Below are 23615 nucleotides of genomic sequence, written 5' to 3' on the forward strand. Positions count from 1 at the left end.
CCAAGCTTCAAAACATCTCCTCAAAAACTGAAGCAGAGGCTGAATCAGGGTGACATCACAGAAGCTTTGACCATAGATTTATACTGTCAATGAAATTGACACAGACACTGTTAATACGTCAATGTTTGGGGCTACAAAAGACCCAGATTTCACCCATAATTTAAGAGCATATAGCTACATTAATTGGTCTGTGATCATGAAAACTTTGATATGCACATAGTAAGAATCCTTAAACAAAGCCATGCAGAAGCTTTATATGTGTATTGCAGTAAGACTAAGCATAACTATACTGGAACATATAAGTTCCTGGTATTCTGCATCTGTGGCATTCTGGGATGCCTCAATGAATCAAGGCCACATGAAAAAAGGTCTTTTGGGTAGAAAAAAACGCATGAAACCACTTCACTTAATGACAAACATCACTCTATAAGCAGTCTGTGATTGGTGGTGTGGTGCCACAGGATGTGATTAGGACAATAACTTGTATCAGCACCTGTTCTGTGCTGTCCCCCAAGTCCTGGCTGCTCCCCACCTTAACAACACCTTCATACACTATAGGGCAAAACAGTCAGAGACTCTCCAGGTCCTGCATGTGTGTTTGTTCAATCCAGACTGATGCCTTCTTTATTCTCCTCAATGTTTCTCAGGGAAATCTACTGGAAATAGGCCATCTCAGTTGAGAGGGGTCAGACATCCATCTGCAGCGGGATATATTCACTGAGAGAATGCCAGTATCACATTATTATGAAGTGGTGCAGACAGTAGAGTGACTCCGACTCTACTGATTTATCTTGATTTGCCAGCTGGAGACCTGTCCAGCAGGTCAGGGGACATCTGTGCGAAAGATGACCAAGCGGAGGCAAAAAATCTGTTTTGGTTCTGAATATAAACAACACATGACAACCTCATGACAAATGACACATGTGGTCAACAATACAATGTCCAGATAGGACACATAGTTATATTTATGCTAAAGGATGTAGCACCTCGTGTGAGACATTGTTAGGTTAATGCTAACGGGACTTATGGGACTGATACAACCGCAGCACCACTCAGGTCAGGTCAGGTCAGGGGTCAGGTCCCCCTGACATCGTGAGCTGTTCGCAGTCAGGGTTAGGCATTAACACTAAAGGTAAGGGATTAGGTAAAGGGCAGGGTTTGTCATAAAACACAAGGTAAAGCATTCCTTGCGTGGTCGCCATTTTTGGCTATGACAACTCAAAGATGTGGATATTGCATTGGATTTCAATAAGCTCTCCGTGCATTATTAAGCATTATTCATAATCTAACGGGCAGGGCCCGGTTAGATTTCATGGCCTTATTAATAAAAGTCAAATGACAGATTGATTAGTTCATTTCATACCATTTTAAAAATGTATCAAGCGCCTATTTATTGGTTCCAGCAAGTGAGGATCAGCTGCTTCCTTCTCTTTAAAAGTTGTACTGATCTAAAGTGGTCTTATGTGAGCTTATGTCTTAATCTCAGCCTTAATGGATAGTTTCACATCAACCTAAAAGTTAATGTCATTTCGCAATCAATAAAGCAATCTGCAATTGTGCCTGATGCAGCCACTGCCCCTTTTGTTCCTATCATTTGGAGAACATTCATTTGCTTCTTTAAAACTCCTGAGCCAGACTCCTTCACAGCAGCTGCACTCAAGACAGCAGATCATCAGTCTCAGGTCTGCAACTTTACCAATGACCCGCTGGAGGCACCTCAACATTTTCCAGTGGGTAATCTGTCTCATTCACTCAAGTCAATTTATGTTTTTCACAATGCTTTTTAACAAAATGTGAAGTCCAGATTATTATAGTGATATGCATAATTCATGCATTTGTCACATCTTCGAGCTGCCTTACTTTACCTCTGAGCGTCCAGAACTTTTTTATGTATTCATTGAAACTGACGTGATCATGATCAGTAAATCCTTTTATATAACATGTCGGCTGTTACCAATATGCCTTGAATGCCACAGTCATTACAGATTTATCAAAAGCAGAGGAGGACAAAGTCTTTTACTATACAATACATTTTGAAAGGCTAAAACATAATCAGACTAATAACATTTCCAGTTCTTTGTCCAAGTAAAAGCCATTAAAAGAACACACAAACTTCAGGTTGAATTATCATTGATTCTGTGTCCTTTGTAAGTTAAAAATTTAAAAGTAACGTTGCTGTTTATCCATCATAATACTCACAAACAGCTGACAAATGAAAAGCGGATGATACATTGTCAACAATCAGAGTCAAAACAGATGTTTTCTTCAGGTATTACCTGATAGAAGATGTAACATCCAAGAAGAATGTGTCCTTCCACATATTAGATGTTTGATAGACTCTTTTCCGATATTCTATTATAGTATCGCTAGTATAAATAATTATAAATATTACTAATCAGACACAGCATCACAATCATTGACTGTAGAAGGGAGGGGGGCTGTGGACAATCCCAATGTTAATGATAGCTGGTGGGGTACACCCTGTACAGTTTGCCAGTCTGTTGCAGGACTAACATAGTCTACTAACTAGCTATTGTAGGGCTGACATTCGCAATCACACCTATTTAATTTAGAGCCTTCAATTAACCTAACATGCACATCTTCGGCATGTGGGAGGAAGTCAAACCGACACAAAAAGAGCCCACTCAGACTGAACCAATCGTCTGGCTGTAAAGTGGCAGTGCAAACTACTGCACCACTATGCAGAGGTCCTATAAGCACTTGCTTTTATGGCTGGTTAGTTAGTTCTTATCACAATATGTGTCCAAATGCTCAAGTTTCACCTCTTGGCCTCAACCGCCCAGACTCTGGTTCCAACATTGCATCTTTTTCCAACATGGCAGCCCCCATATGCAAATACTTTGACCTCACTTTTGCACAATGGGTGAAGGTGGAACACCCCTCTATTTATGTAAGTATCTGTGCAAGTGTCCATCCCAGCAATGTGCCTAAAAAATCTACAAAACTGCATGAACCTTCTGCTGCTCGCCTGAGTGAGAAATACATTCATGAATATCTGTGACATTTAATTGGCACACAAGTCTGAGGTTAATTACACATGAACTGCACAGATATGACACACATCATGAGAGAGAGCTCCTGATAAAGCCCATTACATATTTGTGCAACATCCCATTATGAGGACTGACAAGCCAGGCACATTAATATGTTCATCTTCACACGCTCGCCAATTTGTTGAATGGGTCTTGTTCCTTCATGGCATGTCTATATCAAAATACTCAGCAGGGCTTAGCCTTTCAGGACACATTAAGCTTTCACTCTGTGCAAGGTGTCACAAAATAATTTTACTTCACACAAAATAACATGTTTTTCTCAATAATTATTCAAGTTTTGGTCAAACAAGTGAACAGTTCACCTGTGTGAGCTCCATGTGCAGGCCAGGCTGAGAAATATGAAGCTTGTGCAGAAGTGCTGATAATTATATATATTATATAGTAATGGGCAAGACTGCCTTGAGTGACAAGGGTACAGACTAACAGCATAAACCTGATGACTGCCCGCCCACCTCAGCTCCACTGCCCCTCCTGTTCAAGGGGACTGTGATGGTGCCAACATGGCGACATATGTACAAAAATACACATATATATATAATAATCATGCATCTAAAATCCTCATGTCAGCTTGCTTGAAAGAGCTTTTTTTTCAGATGACAGCAGTAAAGCATTCACTAGTCGTCATTTACCAAAACATAAACTAAACAAGCAGTGATCCATGCTGTCAAGTGAAACATTTTGGTGTCATACAATATCTTTGCAGCAACAAAAAACAGGAATTATTCCATAATTTTTATTGTATGCACATCATACAAACTACCGTGGTCTGGATCTCAGTGGCAGCTATGGCCAGGCACTTTAAAATATGACTAATATCACTGTCAACTCAGCCCTGTAGTAAGTCCCAGATGCAGTGAAATACAGATTGAAAAAATATGTAACCCCTCACTGATAGTTCACTGATGTTCAGGATGACAGAAGTGTGGGCCCTATAGTGGTACAAATTGGGCAAAAAGGATGGAAACTCACAGTCTGTGACAGAGCTAACAAAGACAAACACTTCACATCTGTGAAGCAAGAAGTGGGATTAGAGCCTGCAACTCAGACTCTAAAAGGAATCCAGCACAAACAGAACCTCCAAACTCAACTTGTGTTCAGCATAGTTTAAAATGACATTTATTTGAAACCTGTTTACAGTAATTACTGGGAATAATTAGCAAGGGGAATAGCGACTAGTTTTTTTACACTGACAAGCTATATTATCTGGAGTCTGAAACCATTAGGAGGAGTTAGAGATCAAACACCGTGCTGCATTTTAACAAGATGTACCACAGAGTGCATTGTGACTTCAATAACAACAACCGACACAAGCCTGCCTGACGTATCGGTGCTGCTAATTAACAACAATAACACACACAGAGTTGGGGCTTGTGCTAATATGATGTGCAGTTATTGACTCAATTCTTCTTATTAATGTCAGACGTCTCCAATGAGGAAGCAAGGAGGAATCAATTTGCCGTTAATTCATTGTGCAGGTCAGCATGTCAGTCACTAAGAGAGGACTCTGACAGCTCTCAAGACTTTGGCTTCTGTCAATAGTTTATTCAGAATGTATTCAGCTTTTGAAATGTAACTGCTGCATTAAATAAATACATATCTGTTCCAGCTCTTCACATAATAATAAAAAAAGGTGATCCCAAACTACAGCTAAATTTCCTAAATGTTTGAAATGCAGCGAGCAGGCAGTGGGAGTTATTAGGTAAGAACATCTCAGATCAAAGCCTCTGGCGCAGCAGTGAAAATAAGTAAAACATCTTTGGTGGAAAGAAAGCCATTTTTTTATCCTTTGAGATGAGTAAAGAAAAAAAAAACTCAATAACTCTGGTTTTATTCTTAACAGGTCACACCCATTTTAGATCTAATAAATTTCATTACACTTCCAAACCGTGGCCGCAATGAATTCTCAATTCTGAATGACTCGAGGGGTGTTGATTAATTTCAGATAAGGGCGCATAGCTTTGACAGAACGGTCTTATCGCCGTTTTATATTAATGCGCCGCCATGATGTAAGAATGCTGCGGCGGCACCAGGCTGACTTGAACTTGTGTGAATCCAGAAAATAAGCATGTCTTTAGAGTCAAGAACAAATTCATCACCTGCCAAGCTAGCTAGTAACAATTATTTTTCAACCATATTTGGAACGTAGGTAGGGGCTAATTTCAAGCCCTGGTGAACACACGTAAACACCCCTTCCAAACACAGAGACTACAGGTTATCATCACAGCTCTATTACTTGCGGTGGCACTGGCTGACATTTTTTAGAGCTTCTGCAGAGGCAGTAAGATAAATGTGCAGCTACAAATTCTCCCAGAGTATGTTTTCTTCTTCTTCTTCTTCTTCTTCTTCTTCAGCAAACTCTGCATTTTATGACATCACTGAAAAATAGTCAATTTTTTGGATTTGATCTGTCTTGGCTGATGCAATCATACAGATGTGCAACAAGTAAAGCTTTGACGTATTACACTTATTCTGTGTAATGGAGTCACATCATCCACATAGAAATGCAGAGGATAGATGATCATTGATATAAACACTAAACACTAATGTCTTTCCTTTACTAATGAATTACTAGAACACAGATTTTTCCATAAACAAGTTTGAATACCAGTGAATCCCAAAATGTTTTGTTTGACATGGTTTATAGCCATCACAAAAAAAGTGAAAAAGCCCACAAACAGTGGAGAGAGGTTGATGATATTTCTCGATTCTTTAACCCAGGAGGTTTATTAGACTGTGCAGCTGAAAGAAAGGGGCATTCTTATAGCCTCATCAGGTGATCAGCTGCAAACGATCAGGAGAAGCTCCTCACTGATTGGCTCACATGAAACAAAGAAATAAACCAGGCAGATACAGACAGTGAATGCAACACCTCTTCCACTAAAAGACATGCCTAGCAAGGCATCTAAGGTTTCCAGTAACAAGTTGATCATTTTACTCTATTGCAGTTACTAATATTGCAGTCCACTTTGACAGATGACAGATCCCTAATCTCATGGTGGACCACCATAAGGTGTCCCTACAGACCAGAGTCATCCCATTAAGGACAAATCAACCAAAGCCACATTTAGCTAAAGTAGCTAAGACACAGAACTCTGCTTCTGTGTTGCAAACCCTCAACATAACAGCAACAAAGCACAATGAAAGCACATGAGAATGGTTTGAATCCCCACCCCAGGCTGTATGCTGATGTGTCATTAGGCAAGACACCAAACCTAAAGTTACCGAAACCTTTTTTTCTCCTTGTATCAGGCTGTAAACATGTTCTGCTCTAAAGGTAACTGTACCATGCAGCACCCAGAGACCAGTGGGGTAGTAGTTTTTGACACTTGGTCATAGACCTCATTTCTCAGCCCTGGTTGTTGCCACCTTATGAGATCTCATCCTTATTCCAAATCCACACATTTTTCCAGGTAGGACATTACAGAATTGCAGCAATCAGTAAAGAGCAGAATCACATCCAGATCTGTGGACCAGCAGCACCATGCTGTCTGAGACCAAAGAAGAGACAGCCGAATCAGATAGATAGAACATTGCCTTTATAATCACAATCTTTCCTGATGGAAGGATTTAGTGACCAACAAATGTGTCTTTTCACTACAAACGAGAATGCAATTAAAAGCATTTCACTTCATTTGGCTGTGATCAACAGGGGGTGCACATACAGCTGACATCATGCGGCGCATTACCTAACGAGATGGACAAAGTGCTAATGACATCAGAATGCCATTAAAGGAAAATAAAAACAGTGTCTTCAGAAGCACAGTGACTGATAGACTGCATGACTGATGTTTGAGAGGAGAAATTAAAGCTAAAAGTCTGCCTATTGTTTAGAGCAGAGTCATCATGTTCCAACACCCACAGATGGTTTTAGAGATTCACAGCTGTTATTTGTCTTACATGAACCAGCTGAGGCCAGGGACATTTTTCTTCTTTTTCTTTTTTTCTTTTTTTAACAGACTCTTTGATTTATTTCTCACTTTTGCTTTAGGGCCACTTCCCACATCTCCCTAGTGCTCTTGTACCATAATCTAACACCTACCATAATAAAAAAAAGGCTGGGATATTACATTGTTGGATATATGGGAGCAGCATACCTGCACAGATATGAGATATGAGAGATGAGGATGTTTATTTATCTCTGTGAGATGATGACCTTTTCTTACTGAGTCAACTTTTGCTAGTTAAAAAAAAAATGAAGCGTGTGAAAATTCAAAGGTTGTCTGGTTCTTACATGTGAGCCGATGACCTGGGGTCAAATGTAAGCAACAAAAAAATGCCTGACCCTGACTCTGACTCTGACTTAGCAGCGAGATAAATACAAGTCCTTTTCTAATGTGTATATGCATGTAGATAGAGAACATCCTCATCTGGCGCTGTCAATCAACCTAAGGTCACACTGTCCACACAAGTGACTTCATATGTGCATGTGAATGGACACTCTCCATAGAAACAAGTGGAAATATTATCATCATTAATTGTCTGCTACAATTTTTCTTCATTTTTACATTCTCAAACATAAGTCATACCTGGATTAATATGTTCAATACAGAAAATATTATTATTATTATTATTATTGTAAATCAAACAATTTTTTTGCTATTAATGGTGTTTTCTTAATATTATTTGTTAATAAGTCAATGTATTAACAGTCATTCTTTCTGTTAATAGAGCTTTTTATTCCCCTTTCTAGATTCAAATTGCCTAATGACACAGGAACGGATGCAGCGTGTAATCAAGCATCCTCCTCCTGTGTTTCAAGTGATTGACAGCTCAACAACTTCTGATTAACAGCAGTGATTATTAGAAACTTCCAGAACAAATAAATGAATAGTGGTTCAAATGTGATGCAGGTACGTTGTTTTCAAGTATGCAGCTAAAAATCCTTCTATAAAGCTCAAATTACACAACACGTTAACTGGCAACTCGACCAGTACGTTATTTAAAATGTGTGCGGAAATCAATTTATTTCACTCCTTCCCCTGAATTAAAGATGGTTCTCCGTCTTTTTCTCTGCACACTCGTGCGAGCTGTCAACACAGCATTCAGTCATATGAGATCCGCACTGTTTGATCCAAACACGTTCATTGTAATGGTGAGTGTAAACAAAGCAGCAGTTGGCTAAAAACGATCAAATAAATCATCTGTTCAAGTGCAGATGGCCGACAAAAGAAACAATCTGCAGTACACAAAACACAAGAATTATAGAGTACATGCAGAGACTCAAAAAGAGTATTTGGTTAATTTGAACTAGGGAGCTACTACTTAGCTCACATTATCTTATTGGCAAACTCTGACCTCCCAGACCACTTCTGGACCAACACTCCTCTACAAATGGCCTGCACCTCATCAAAAATATAATATGATCTGGGCCTAAACTTTGTTTTAATGTAATATTTTTATTTTATTGTTATGATTTAAACTCTCCATGTTACAATTAAAATAAAAACAAAACGCTATAAAAAGTAATAGATAGTTTAGGGTGTAAATGATGGCAAATTTGGCAGCAGCCATTGTTGATGAGGAGAGAGAAGATTTTCTGAGCTTTGTTTGTGATGCAGTGAACAAAGACGTCTCTTTCCAAAGCAAAAAAAGTAAAGTGAACGATGAACATAGACACTTTCTTGAGAGATGGTCACTTTCTGCAGTATTGTGACTGCCCACAAGAACTAAAGCAAGAGCCATTACTCAACTAAAGGCGGCGAATGGTATGAAAGTAGCAGAGATTAAAGCACTGATATTACCAATATTGATTATATTATTATATTATTGATGATTACAACCAAACAAAACAAACAAAAATTATATTTTACTGCATGTTCTTGTAGTAGTAGTAGTAGTAGTAGTGGCCCTCCTGTGGGATGACAAATATCAGTAGTGGCCCCCAGCCAATCTGATTTTGAGACCCCTGCTGTAAAACACACCATTAACGTTACACTGCACACACTCTAATCTGGAACATCTCACAAAGACAATACAAGCTGACAGACACAAACTGACATGGTACAGGTTATAGTGCAATGAAAATACAGTGTTTTTCTAGAAATATTTTTTTATATATTTTTGTTGATGGTGTTTCTTTGATAAACAAATACACAAGTAAAAAGCACAGACGGTTCCAAAACAATGACCTGAAATCCAGCCTCCCTGATGTTGCACGTGCAGGATTGACAGGATTCTTGCCTTTGCTTGGCTGCTAATCTCAACCACATCTCCAACTCTATTTTGCAAACTCTAAAACCTGCAAAGAAATCTCAGCCTCACTGTCAAATACAGCCACTTCAAATTTCTACTCCTCGGTTGAGAGCTCTTGCTGCTTTTTTTCATGGTTCTTGTGTTTTCATGCATAGCTAAGTCACTTGGCTTCTTTAGGCTGTCGATAAGTGTGCCAGCGTCCCACTGCTTTCTGCCAGTCCTGGGCTGATGGCTGCTGCTAGTCAGCCTGATGTGTCTTTGGTCTGCTGCACTCATTTTTTAGTCCTCCTGATAAATTCTTTCTGCGTCTGAATAGGAGAGACATGCGCTGCTTGATATCGTCTGCTTGACGCGAGGCTGACCAGTGGGTATTTTGTTGCATGAGATTACTAGATAAAAGTTTCTCTAAACAACAATGACTTTTTGTAATTGTTTTATTCCCCCTACACAGCTGTTCCTGTTTCAGTTAATGGTTTTCTTTAAACCAGCATAATATCTTATTCATTAGCGCCTGTGTGGTGTAATTATTTCATCATTCATCAACAGTATTGTGATCAGAAAGTAGCTCAATTTCCATTGTTGCCTTGTTAGATCTACGCAAACACATCAATCAATCAATCATCATCTGATTGAATGTAATGTATAATAAAGCAGATTTTTGAAATGTTTCTTAGTAAATCACATTTGGAATTAAATATGTATGGGTGTAGCTGCAGAAAAGGTTCCCAACCCTCGACAACCACTGGCACACTACAGTCGTTTTTCTCACCACAGTGACAGCTTTAGTGGCACTGCTTACTCTCCATGTCAGCTCATGTGCTGTAAAAACCTGACTGGCTGGATGGAAGGAGAAACAATCATTTTTTCACACAAAAAATAAGACAAAATTATGAATAAAAAAAGGTTTTACTGCAGCACTAAAATAATTTTATTGTTAAAAATGATGTGAAAAATGGCTTCAGGCACAGCATTTAATTCTTTTGCATGCTCACACTGCCCTAATCACAATAAACAATATGCACCTGATATATGTGTGAGTTGCCCCACTGTATAATAAATAAGGAATTCCCTCAACAATAAATAAAAAAAAAGGATGCACATTCTTTATGGCTGTTGTCAAAGTGCCCTTGAGCAAAAAGATCTCTAACTCCTCCGGTAGATCAACGCAGAAAATAATGGTCCTCTTGAGAAGCTCCCATGTAGCGATACATACAGATATGCACCTGTTTTATGGAGGCAGCAGATGACTCCAGAGGGCAGATGCTGAGAAGCAAAAGGAATAATATTTAAAGCTATCAACCTGTGGGCCCTACCAGTCATAAAATACTCATCTGGAATACCGAGCTGTGACCACAGGGGGTGGTTTTTTTCAAAGACAGTATGTCAAAGACACCAAAACTCACAAGGTCCAGCACCCTGAGACTTAACTGGAGGAGGGTAAATGAGTATCACAGTCACTATCCAGGACCAAACGAGGAGCATCCATGCATACATCAGGAAGATGCCACCCATGTTGGACTTCTAAGAGACAGCCTCAGGCAGTAAAAGACATGGGTTGGTAAGAAAGGGGAGGAAAAACAACAGAGGACCAAACCACACAGAATTATCATTAGCATTATACTGGGTTCACAGGAGCAGACATGAACCAATGCTGATGTCCAATAGTAAACAGAACATAAACTTCAACAACAAGCTTATCCAACACATTTTCATAATGTATGATGCCTCTGTGTAAGTATTGTCATTCGTTCATCACAATACTCACCTTTGCTCTCATTGTGTTGGACTGACATTGTCAGTCACACATGAAACAGGCCTCCAAAGTATAATTTTAACTTAGCATGTGATTTAGTATTTATTTGTGAATTCTAACCATTTAGGAGATAAGTTAAATCAATACTGATCGCTCATGCTAGTGGATAACTAACATTTAACATTTTCTCCCTATAGACAGATGATGATGATGATGTAAAATTATCTTTATTGATCATTCATGTGACATCTATTCTTTATTACACAACCTCACATTTAAAGGTTAGTACCCCTATTTTAATTGTGTGTGTTTGTGTGTGTGTGTTTGTGTGTAAAATATAATAAAAAATCAATTGCCCATGGCATGTACATCCTCAGACAAACAACATGTGATCAATACTAAGCAATGATTCAATAGCTTGTAGATCCACCTTCAGCAGCAATAACTTGAAGTAATGGTTTTCTTGTGTTAGGAATTTTAGCCTGTTCTTCTTCACATTTGTCACCAGACATACTCTAGTATACAGATTAGCTCACGGTCCACTCAATGGCCGCAAGGTAGTCCAGGTCCTGTGGCTGCAACACAAGCTCAAATCATCACCCTGTCCACTGCCATGTCTGACAGTGAGTATGAAGCATTAACGCTGTGTTTGGTTTCTCAGCAGACATGGTGAGGATTAAGGCCAAACAACAGCACTTTGGTCTCATCTTTCCATTGGACATTGCTCCACATGTGCTTATTAGACTGAAAAACCTTTCTCCTCACATCCTAACTTAGTAATTTACACTAAGTGCCCCCTCTTTTTCTTTTATGTTGTTGTGTACTAAGTTTTAATGACTACACATGTGGCACAGTTTGATCTAATGTGAACTGCTGCTTGCTGAACAGGCTCATCATCATCAGTCTAGTATAGCATTGGGGTAGCAGTCTCTATGACTTAATGGGATACACCACCGAACGTGGCAGACCTAAGTTTTTCAGACTCAGTTTCTGGTCAGACTTACAGGTGACAATGAGCAGGAGAGGGCAGTGTGAGTGGTGTGGTAATCCCAGCTGACAGCAGCATCACAAAGAAGGAGCATGAGGATGAAGGAAGTGAAGTCTAACATGGTCCCAGCGCTAATAAGAACATGTGACCCCAGAAACTGAGCGAGTGGCTCCGGCAGATTCTTGGTAAAATTATCTGAGGGTGCAAAGCCATAGGAACAACTGCTTCAGAGAACCCTTTAGCTCTCGACAAAAAAATCTATAATCGCATTTATTTTGATGGGAATCTCTCCCACCAGACTGAATGTGGGAATCTTCAGAAAAAAAGTGTTGATACAAAAGCACTTTCTTTTGGCATATAATGATACAGTAGCCTGCAGAACCATTCACAGAGGGCCACAGGGTAACACCACAGAAAAGACATTTTTTATTTCTTGGGACCTTTAAGTCGTCACTGTAACACAGGAGTCATTTCATGTCTACCAACACGATTATGTTTACTATGTGAACATCCACGTTGCATTTAAGTACAATGTCTCACAGGAAATTACCACTCCAGGTTGTTTCAGCATCACAAAGCTGGCCTAGTTTTTGTGCGATGACCTTTTCAGCCCTTATGAAAAGCATTTATATTACACTCCCTCAAGCACAGTGGCATTAATTCATGCTGAAAGTCTATTCTAAGCTCAGGATTTTGAACTCTGTTCCACCCATTGCAAACCCCTTTCACCTTGGTTGGTTTTCACTCTCAACAACAGATCAGCCAAGTGACTGAAGCTGAAAGCCCGAAGCCTATTTAGTTCATCAGGCTTCCTGCAGCAGCTGCCCGGGTCGAGGCCGGCCATCGCCGCGACTTCCCCTGCAACACCTGCACTCTCTCTCCAGACTGGAATGTGTCACTGACGAAATGCCAAGTGTCAGCGTTCATTAAAACATGAAGTGCATCGGTTCCAGTGTACTCAATATCGCGATTCTAATAAGATTCGTGAACTTTAGGCACAGCCTTCTAATTATTTGAACATCAAACGGTACAGGCCGGCTAGCCTGCGTTCATTACCATATTCAATAAGATTAATGGGTTCAGCCATGATGGTGGACCCCGCCTCAGACGGGAAACAAAGCAACACCGTAGCACAAAAACACAACTGTGACACAGCTCATCATAATGATCTTAAGCCCTCTCTGAACAGATTGGGTCGTCAGGAGAGTGTCTGCAGAGTCATTGCTATCACAGGACATCTGTAATGTTAATGGGCAATTCGCAGGAGATAACCGATCTCTAATCAGTCTCTGAAATTACACAGATGGGAGTGTCTGCTCCATTTACAGAGGTGTCTGCTCTATTTACACACCGGCACAGCTTCAAAACACTTCACATGTAGAGTCAAATCACAATGCCTCGTTTGTAGACAGTAGCCAAAGAACTGAATATACAGCATCTATTGCTGGGCATCTCATAGCATTGCAAACAAAAACAAAAACAGGACAGGTCTGTCTTCAAACCTCTGCCAGATATGTGGCTATAGATAACATTATATCTATGTAGTCCAGTTCCTTTCTAAGATTTAGAACATGAACAGATTTACAGTTCATCTGTTTAAGCATTGAAGAAGTCAGATTATTGACATGTCTGATGACAGTTTCAACAGAGGAGCTCAGTCAATAATACACATCCTTATCAAGACCAAACAGGAACTTTTTGTTCAGGGATCAATTTTTACACTGATTTTAATAATGTCCTTAATCTATACCTGCTGTGACTGTAGGGGGGAGGCTACAAATGGTCTGTCGGGATCATGCAGCGTGAAGACACATAACAACAGAATACACACCTGTTGTGTAAAACAGATCAGAAAACTGCATAGTGTAATAATGAACCTCCTATTTTTGTGTATAGAACCATTTGTTGTGGAGTTTTCCTCAGCAGTCTAACCTTGGCTTTAGCTGCATGTCAGGACAAGTGATCATTTCCTGCTCGGGCCTGTTTTACAGTAAACATGTGCTGCAGAGCTGCAAAGAAGCCCCTAAATCCAAAGTGACACATGAAATGAGGAGAATTGCAGCTGCTTGAAGTTGCCCAAGGATTTCAGATTGCTGTACAATAAAGAGTGAGATTAGAGGTCAGGTCGATATATCTGTTGGCTGATATTATATGTTGATATTGATCTATTTCAGATACAGCACAGCAATTATTACAGGTCAATGTGTTGTGCCTAACATAATACTAACAATGTAAGGTGTACCTGTGCCTCTTTACATGTCACTGATGTGAGGATGTAATTTTTGATGCACATATACTCCATCAAATGATCTTAAAAAATCATCATGTTTACCTGTTTGCCATGTTAACAATGTATCTCGCCAGCTATTAGTATGAGCTGGATATTCTGGTCAATCAATATCAGAATTTCTTATTATTGGCATCGGCCCTAAAAATCCATAATTCTTCTGGCTATAATGATGATAACATGTCACGGTCTCCTTCTGTTCAATTCTGAGGCGCACCATGGGCCGATACGCTCCAAATACCATGTCTGCTTTTACATCTACAAGTACCAGTGCACACATGTGTGCAGCTCCATTTCTGAGCTTCGTTAGACACACACCGATCAGCTCATTACTTTGTCACTCTCATCCACACGCCTTCAATGTGAGGCCACTCAGTGTGTGATTTAACTTTTGCAGTCCACAGCGGCTCTATTAGTGACTCTGTCAGCAGCCAATATTTTAGCATCTGCGTGTGTTCCCACCCCTCGGCTCCCTATAACAAACTCTATAAAGTGAATTACGAGGCCTGGTTTCTGCCTTCTCATTTTGATAATAGATTTTGTGATAAATCACGCCACTTTTTTTAGTGAGTAATGCCAGGTTGACAGGATAACGGAGGACGAAGCTTCCATAATACTCTGTAACCTGTACATCATGTAAAGCACTGACAAGGTGCTGCTTTTTCTCAACAACATTCCACACATGGATTGGACCTTGGATTGAATTGGATCCACATCACCCAAATCCATGGGTGTTAACCACAGACGGAGCAGGGAGTGTGGCTAAGAGCTACAAAACATGATAACAAAGCCCTGTCTTGGGTAAATGGACCCTGTTTAAATTGGAAAGCCCAAAGCTCTGCAGTGACACTTTTGCATTGTTGAATCGCCCAATTAATAACTTCACCGTGAAAGGTTTGCGGGTAGAGCTCATTGATTCTGTGTTATTAAGACTCCCAGTGCTACCCACTAAGTCTCCGAGTCCTCGCCTGCAGACTGTTAAACAGGAACCCCCTCCCCCCTCCACAGTCTGGTCTTCTAATTTGGGCTGTTTGCTATCGATATTGATTAGTTCGTGATACTCCCCTCAGCTGCCCTGCCTGTGAAACTCACCACTGTAAGTCACTGCTCACCCACATGTCAATTACTGTAGAAAGGAAGAGCAGCACTCCGTCTTAATGAAAGCAGATGGGCTGAGTAGTTGCTTCGCCTGCAGATATGAAGGCTTGTGTTTAGGTACCGTGCCCAGCCGATGTGAATATACCGTCAACTTAAAGCGCGTCCGTCTGATTAAAAATGAAAACATTAACGCTAAACATGATGTATAACAGAAGACTGTAGCATTAATAAGTTCAAATTATTTCATATTTAGGGGGTAAATTAATGTTTCTGACTGTTTCTCAGTGAAGCCAGTGATCCTGACATGTTTGTGTACTGTTGATGAATGGCTTTTATTACTTTGTTAAATAAGAAAGAGAGGAAAAGGGGGGATTAAACAAAAACAAATCACTGTGCTGTAAATGTGTTTTAATAAATATTACTATGCACATTTTAAAAGGTTAAATGTTAGCCTTTTGCATTGACATTACATGGATATTTGATCATTAGTGTGCACAATGACGCATGTGTAAATGTGTCAATTCTCTGTGCTCACTTTATCATGCATGTGTAGTACAAGCAGGATAAAAACCCTGCTAAAACTGGATATATTATGCTAATACTGCTATAAATACTTTTCAAGAACAAACCATTAAACTATTTTGTTGTTGTTTTGAGTAGAAACTCTCAGCTGGTCTTGGAACAGCTGAGGATCTCCCCAGGAGGAGCTCCTCTTATTGCAACCGCAACCCTGATGGATTAAGCAATTCTTTTTACACTGAAAGTCATACAAATGTGTACATTTTCAAAACATAACTTCTTTGTTTCATGTTTTTGCTTTTGGTTCTGTTTTGTGTGTGTGGCATCTGGTGCCACAAATGCACTACAGATGAACCTACGCATGTACTTATAGAATCTGGGTGTGCATTTCCTTCACTTGTTGGTGCAGATAAACAATGCTGCTTTCATTAGTAGATGGCAATATAGGCAACACAGCATAGCGTGTCTATTATAAATAGTAGAAGAAGTATAAAGTTTAAGCCTTCATTGGATCAGGCACTGTGTTCTGGCTGCACCACCCTTGGTTCTGTCTTCAGTGTTACTTTAGGTCCCACCAGGAGTGTTCTCAGAGCGCTGCCCGCCTGGACCATAGACTTCATGTAAAAATGATCGATATAAAGTGTATGTACTGGGGTCCAGGCACTACATAGTAGGTTTAAAATATGCTATTCAGAACCTGTGAAAAGACAGGGAGGAGCCACTCTTTTCAACAGTTTACTTTTTTCCACTCTATTGCACACGCTGTATTTTACTGCAGCTAGTATCTAATAAAGATATTTTCATTAATATATCAGTCAGTTTCTGTTGTTACACAAGGAAGGGAGTTGCTATTCTGAAACACAGATGGACTACTAACTACATGAATAAATCTCTGCTGTTCTTGGGTCTGACTTCTTCTCTTGATGCAGATTAATGTGGTTTGGATGGGACTCTCCATATTTTACTGATGTGATAATACCTGTGCTAACAAAGACAATTGGATTTTACAGTTGAGATGGCAGAGAATATCCAAATTTTGTGATAGAAGGGCTGGAAAAATGGGAGCAAACTAGTGTATCCACTAGAAAATAGCTATCCGTTGCTAGTAATCAGAGCTAGTGCAGGTGTCTGACCTGGAAATGAACACAGAGGTTCAACCTGTCAAATACAATAACGGTGCATGTCCATACCTCCTCACCTAGGACAAAAGCAGACAGCAGCGTTTTCATTTGTTTAGCTGAAACCTGCCATCTCTCCAGAACCCCTGGGAGCCCGAGGTGTCAAAAAGATTGTGGCCGACCCCTTTAACCCCTGATGAAGCCTGCTTATATTGTTATTATGCACCAGCTTCCTTTACATATGTTATGATATGATGGCAATGATCACAGCTAGCTTCTCATTACCTTTGAGATAAGATTTAAAACCTTTATATTTAACAAAGCCTACAGTGTGTCTAAGCCATAGTGTGAGTGCTTGTTTGTTCTCCTCTCTCCTCTTCTTCTCCTCTTTTACCTGTCCAGCTATCAGCAGGGTGGGGGGGGGCGACCCTGATGAACCAGGTCCAGCTCAAGGTTTGTTCCCATTAAAGGAGGAGTTTTTCCTTGCCACAGATTGCCTCTAAGTGCATAATTACTCTGGGGTCAGTCTCTGGGATTCTTGAAAAAAAACTCTGATTGTAAAAGATGCTATACAAATAGAACTGCATTTAATATTTAAACATGTGTCTCGAGAAGACATTTAAATTCATCGACAGTATCTTTCCTCAGACTCAGATCGTGCCCGACTATGAAGCTCCCCGCGTTCTTGACACCCACAGTAAATAACGCCTTCTACAATCCTGCATTCAGCAGATATATACTGTACTTTAAACTCTCTACACTCTCTCCTGGCTATAGGGAACCCAGCCAAGAAAGCTAAGCTAAGGGGTAATTCTGACTGATTAAATCATATTATGTAGCAGTACATCAGCTCTTAACACACACACACACACACACACACACACACACACACACACACACAGGTGTGTGAAGCCACAAGAATGCAGCCAACAGCAGCAACAGCCAGCATCACCAGTTTAAGGTCAAATTCAGGTGCAACAACCACTAAATCAAACAGCTGTTGGGCATGGAAGCACTTTAGTCTGCATCTGCTGCAGCACAACAGCAACAGCATCACTTGAATTTTTAACTGTATATGATTAGGCTTCAATCATCTGACAGCATAAGTTCAAAACACATTTTATGGATTCAGAAATTAAACACAAACCTAATAGGCATCGAGACCTTGAAGTATGTGCAATCATCATCCCTGAAAGCAGTTATTAGTACAATTTAGACTGATGAGCTATTAACACATGTCAATGGAGATGATTGCTGAGATGCGCATTTCCTCGCCACCTGCTGCATTTGATTATCACAGACAGAACGGCGGAAACGCCACCCTGAACTTCAAATTCAAAAATCTTCATTTGAAAAAGGTTTCAAACAGGTACAGTGTGTATAACAGTCAGATAAATCCAATACACTCCACACGCAAAACACTTTTTCATTACTGCAGAAGAAGTTTGCCATTTTCTCTGATGAAAGAGCAGGAACAAAGTGTTTGAATTGGATGCCAGCATTGGAGACTTGTTGTAAAATTTAATGAGGCCATTTTCTACACGTCCTATCTTAGCACAGCAGCTGAGTGATGGAGCGTCATGCATGAACAAGGTTGATTAATAAGGAGGAGTTGCATTCAAAGTGAGAGTATGATGACTAATGTGGGGAGACGTGACTTATTTGTTCAATTTCAGATTAAAACCCAGTTCCCCTCTATTATCAGAGATGATCATGAGCAGGAAGATGGTATGGACAACAGAGGCAGTGGGCTGAGGGTTACTGCTGGTAGAGTCATATATATATATATATATATATATATATATATATAGTATAAAGGCAGCACACAGCAAATTACTCCTTAAAAGCACCCTTGTCTGTGTAATGTACAAAGAGGAGAGGATATCAGAGTGATGGTGAGAACTCAGAGAGGACTGAGCTGTTGGTGTAATATTAGAAATGGGTGTGAGAGCTCTCTCCATTCTAAGACATGATGGATAATGTTATTGCAGCAACCTTCCTATCCCTATATTATTAACACACTCTTGGCTTCTTAAAGATGCCTGTTGGGTTTGATGTGATGGCTACCATCACATTAATGTAGTCTGAAAACCTCTAAACAGAAAAGGAAGAGCTATGAGAAAGAAGACATGACAATATCATTGCTTTCAGCTGTATTCAAAATGTAATAACTGTCCTAATAATAGCCCCCATATGAATGCACATAGAAGGAGTCAATCAGTCAACACTGTCAATTTAATCACCATCTTAATTTGTCAATGCCACTACAGAGATCTGCTGTTCTGTGCAATCAAGGGGAAATAAATTGCCTGTTGGCAGGCAAAATGTATTTAAGAAATACCACATATTGTTACCTTACTTCTTCACAGATTCTGATCTGAGCACACACACAAACACACACACACACACACACACACACACTTTGGTCTGACCTTCAAAATGATGATAATGATTGTGGGGGGCTCCACAATAACCCAGACCTTCAAAATAAGTTACAGGTGTCAAACAAGGGTTGCAGGGAGGAAGTTGGCAAATGTCACATTTTCATAATAAAAGCATCTAATTAATTTGCTGTGTGTTAAATGACTCTAAAATACTTCTAGCTAGCTATAAAATGATGAAGATATTCTATTTCCAATTTTTTCATATTCTTTAAATATTCCACATTACAACATCAAAATTATCCACCCGTCCTTAAAATAATTCAGTGCTTTGCTCTATTAAACTTCAATTTACACTGTTTCAAAGTTTCTTCGCCTTTTTCAGCTTTTTCAATCCCCCCCAAAAAAAAACCTGTGCAGCACCTGGGCATCAACCTTTGTGAAGAACAGTATTTTCCAAGACAAAAGGTGAGAATTAGAATAAGAGTTGCAGGTGCTACAGTCAACACAGTTATGTAAGAAAAATAAAGTGGTATAAACGCTTAAAAACTCCTATGCAGTGTAGAATTAGCAACAATGGTCACGTATGTGTATTTTATTGTCCACATTCCAAGTACTTTGAAGGATAATGTAACATCATATGATGTTAGAAAATATCTGAGGGATGATAAGACACAGGAACATGCAGCTCTGTGTGGGGGAGAGGTGACAATGATGGTGGTGGACTCGTCTGAGAAGTGGACCGCTGGGCCATCGATCTACCACAACACATCACTCCAGCTCCATTTACAGAACCAATCACAACCCCTGCTGATTGATGTGTGGATAATTGAGCTGTCGCCAGGGTTTTCATGTTTCTCTTCTAGCCTGCTCCAGACTTTTAGGAATTGTATTGTATTTTACTTTAACACCATTTACAGCAAAGGACATCCTGATGTGTATTTATGTCAATATTCTGCCAGACTGCTGTCAGGGAGACAGAGCGATGCTAACTCCAGCACCATGCATGATAGACCACTATAGACTGTCCAGGCTAATTAACCTCAGGGGCCGGGACTCCTGCAACCCCTGCAGGGTCAGTCAGTATGGCAGCTGCTTCATCCTGACATCACACAGTCTGAAGGCTCTCCTTCAGCTCAACACTACCACCACACTTTACTAGTGAGCTTGTACTACAAGACAAAGACGTTTAAGGGGATGAATGGATGGATGTTAGTCATGAGAACTTGTAGCATTAATGTTTTAGCATGGTTTTATTTAGATTAAATAAAGGGTCTTTATTTACTAGGGGTGGGACGGTTCAGGAAAATAATCAGAACCGTTCGGTACACGTGTTTCGGTTCGGGGCATGTGTTCTGTTCGGTTCTGGACATGCGCATCAAGTAATACAGGGAGGCGTTTTTACCACAGCATGGAGACGAGTGTAGGCAACTTAGCGTCTCTCTCGCTACATTTGACGGCTTTTCAAAACTTTTTTTAATCTAAAGCTACTAGTGACTCTCTGGTGACGTTTGGAGACTGACGTGAAATCATTCTGCAGTCAGGCTACTGTCCTCGACAAGCAGTGACCGTGAGCTCCTCCCCCGCATCAACGCACTCACAGCCGGTCACTCTTTCTGTAGTTTCACACAGCAGGTTCAGCTGCAGGCAGAGCAGAATGGCCCACACCACTCTGCGTCCAATTGTGCGCAAAGCTGCCGAAGGTCCCGTCAATGCTTACAGAGCGGGATGTAAATATCATATTTCAATGGCAAAAATAAAATTAAAACACGGACATCAGTAACATTAGCTTAACCTAGCATAGTCATAGAGTTCAGTCCAACTAGCATGTAATGAGCAATGGTGGACAAAGCAACACACGTTCTCTGTCCGACGGTGTGTGTCTGTGTGTGTGTTTGTCTGTGCGTGTATGCACATCGGGCCTCTGTGCGCAGACAGCAGCGCAGACAGAAATGCAAAAAAGCTAAATAACATGAGCTGTTTACTTTGTTTAATAAAAGAAGAAGGTGTAGAGGTGTTCTATAGCAAAGGATCTATTAAATGGCTTCTGTTATGATCTAGTGCTATATAGAAATTAAAAAGAAATATAATTGACTTGACCTGATATAATGATGGGTAAACACTGAACTGATTCTTAAATATGATGAATGTTGGATAAATAGGATATATATTTTATGCTCATCTGGTATTTCCATAGTGTTAAAAGTAGAAAAAATCTCAACAATGTGAACCGAACCGAAAACCGTGACCTCAGAACCGTGATACGAACCGAACCGTGGATTTTTAGTGAACCGTTCCACCCCTATTATTTACATATCCACAATCACATCATATGGAAAGCTTAGATATGGAAATATTGTGATTAGGGCTGCAACGACTAGTCAACTAATAGTTGACAGCAAAGTTCGGCAACAACTAGTTTAGACACACACACACATGGTTCGGGCCAAGATCTTCAGCTTTAGACAAAGACCAAACCATTCTCTCCTTCATGCTTCGAGATACCTGGCAGCACCATGGAGGCGGATGAATTAATGAGAATTTAGTGGTCCAAAGTTGTCGAAGACTAGTCGACTATTGAAATAGTCATTGTTTGGAGCCCTATTTGTGATTATTATATAAATATGTAGACTCACCAAGATGACACGTCAAAAGCTTCAAAAAAGAGACCACAACAAAGAAAAACAAGAAATCAAAATGGGTTTCTTATTTATGTATTGCACTGATGACAACTAGGCCAGATGGCAGTTTGCAAGTGTCTGGGGCAATTTTCCCAGCTAGATTTTACATGAGTCTTGTCACAGCAATGATGAAAATGACTTTTCTCCGTGGTCTGAGCAGCGCCACTTTACCGAGCACATTAGGCCACGAGAACCTCCTGCGGTGACTTTCTGTCAGTGAATGGCCGAGCAGCAGGTTAACGCTGCCCACATGGAACAGAACTGCTGCCAGAGTATTAATAATTAAAGAGGCTCTGCATCTCTTTTCTTCCATTGTTACCCCCCTCATGAAGGCCATAAGCTACTTGATTATGCTTTTCAGCACAGACTCAGCAAGATTATCATCTGATGCCTGCTGATACAGCGGCCATCGTCTCAAAAGCTTGCTTTCAAGCAAAATGCATCATTGCTCTCAGGTAATGGCAGATTCATCAGAAAGCTCAGCCATGCACTGAGATAGCTGTTGATAATGCTTCTACTCAGTGGGCTACAAACATCGCTTTCTCTCTCTCTCTCTCTCTCTGTCTGAACAATGGAGCAGAGTGGTCCAGGCTTCTTACAGCCTGGCTTAAATGTCAATGTCATTATTTTCATTTACATATAAAGAAAAAAAACATGAGAGGAGAGCCAGACAAACACTAAATGTACCAGTGGGAGTTGTGACTGTATTTATAAGCATGGAATTGGACAATTTGAAAAGACTGTAAAACTATATGTGTGTTTATCAACTGTAAAGCCCAAAAATCCTCATGTGGGCAGACTAGATGACTGCGCCGTGATCCGCCGGGCGCTTGCCGACTGAGGATAAATTACTTGCACAGATGAAATTGAGACCGGGTCAAACAAGAGCGGTCAGGTGGGAAAGAGTCAGTTCAGATGCAAAGATGAGAGGACCTCAATGGGTCACTGAGTGTGAATGGTGAGAGCTACAGACTGAAGCCTGACAACAAAAGCCCAGAGAAAGTGTCAGGGAAAGTGCACGGAATATCAAAGTGATGGCTTATTTAAAGAGCACATGTTTTATTTCATATTTATGATTAAATAAAACCAACTGATGGCTAATGGGGATGTCATGACTTGCTCAAATATTTACACAAATTTCAATTTTATCCTAAAATTAGCACAGAAATGAAAGGATGACCAACGGGGAAGGAAGGGATTATAAAATGAGCCAAACTAAAAGCTGTTTCCCTCAGTAAGTTCATATAATTATAATAAAGCATGTTAAATTAGTTAGCAATCAAGGATGTACTAGGAGAAAAATAGCAACTGCAACACGGCCAGATCATGAAGTGGAAAATTAGTTAGCTAATGTTTGATTGTTAGCATAGTGTTCTGGATCTAACACATTGTTGTCATCTCACAGTCATCTTATATTTAAGGTCTGGACTATTTTGTTGTCCTCAAATACATGTAAAATGAGTCAAACTCCCAGGATTGAACGGACCTGCCCCTATAAACTGTATGATAATAATAATAAGCTAA

This window comes from Parambassis ranga, chromosome 8 (genome assembly GCF_900634625.1).
Source record: "Parambassis ranga chromosome 8, fParRan2.1, whole genome shotgun sequence".
Taxonomy (NCBI): Eukaryota; Metazoa; Chordata; class Actinopteri; family Ambassidae; genus Parambassis; species Parambassis ranga.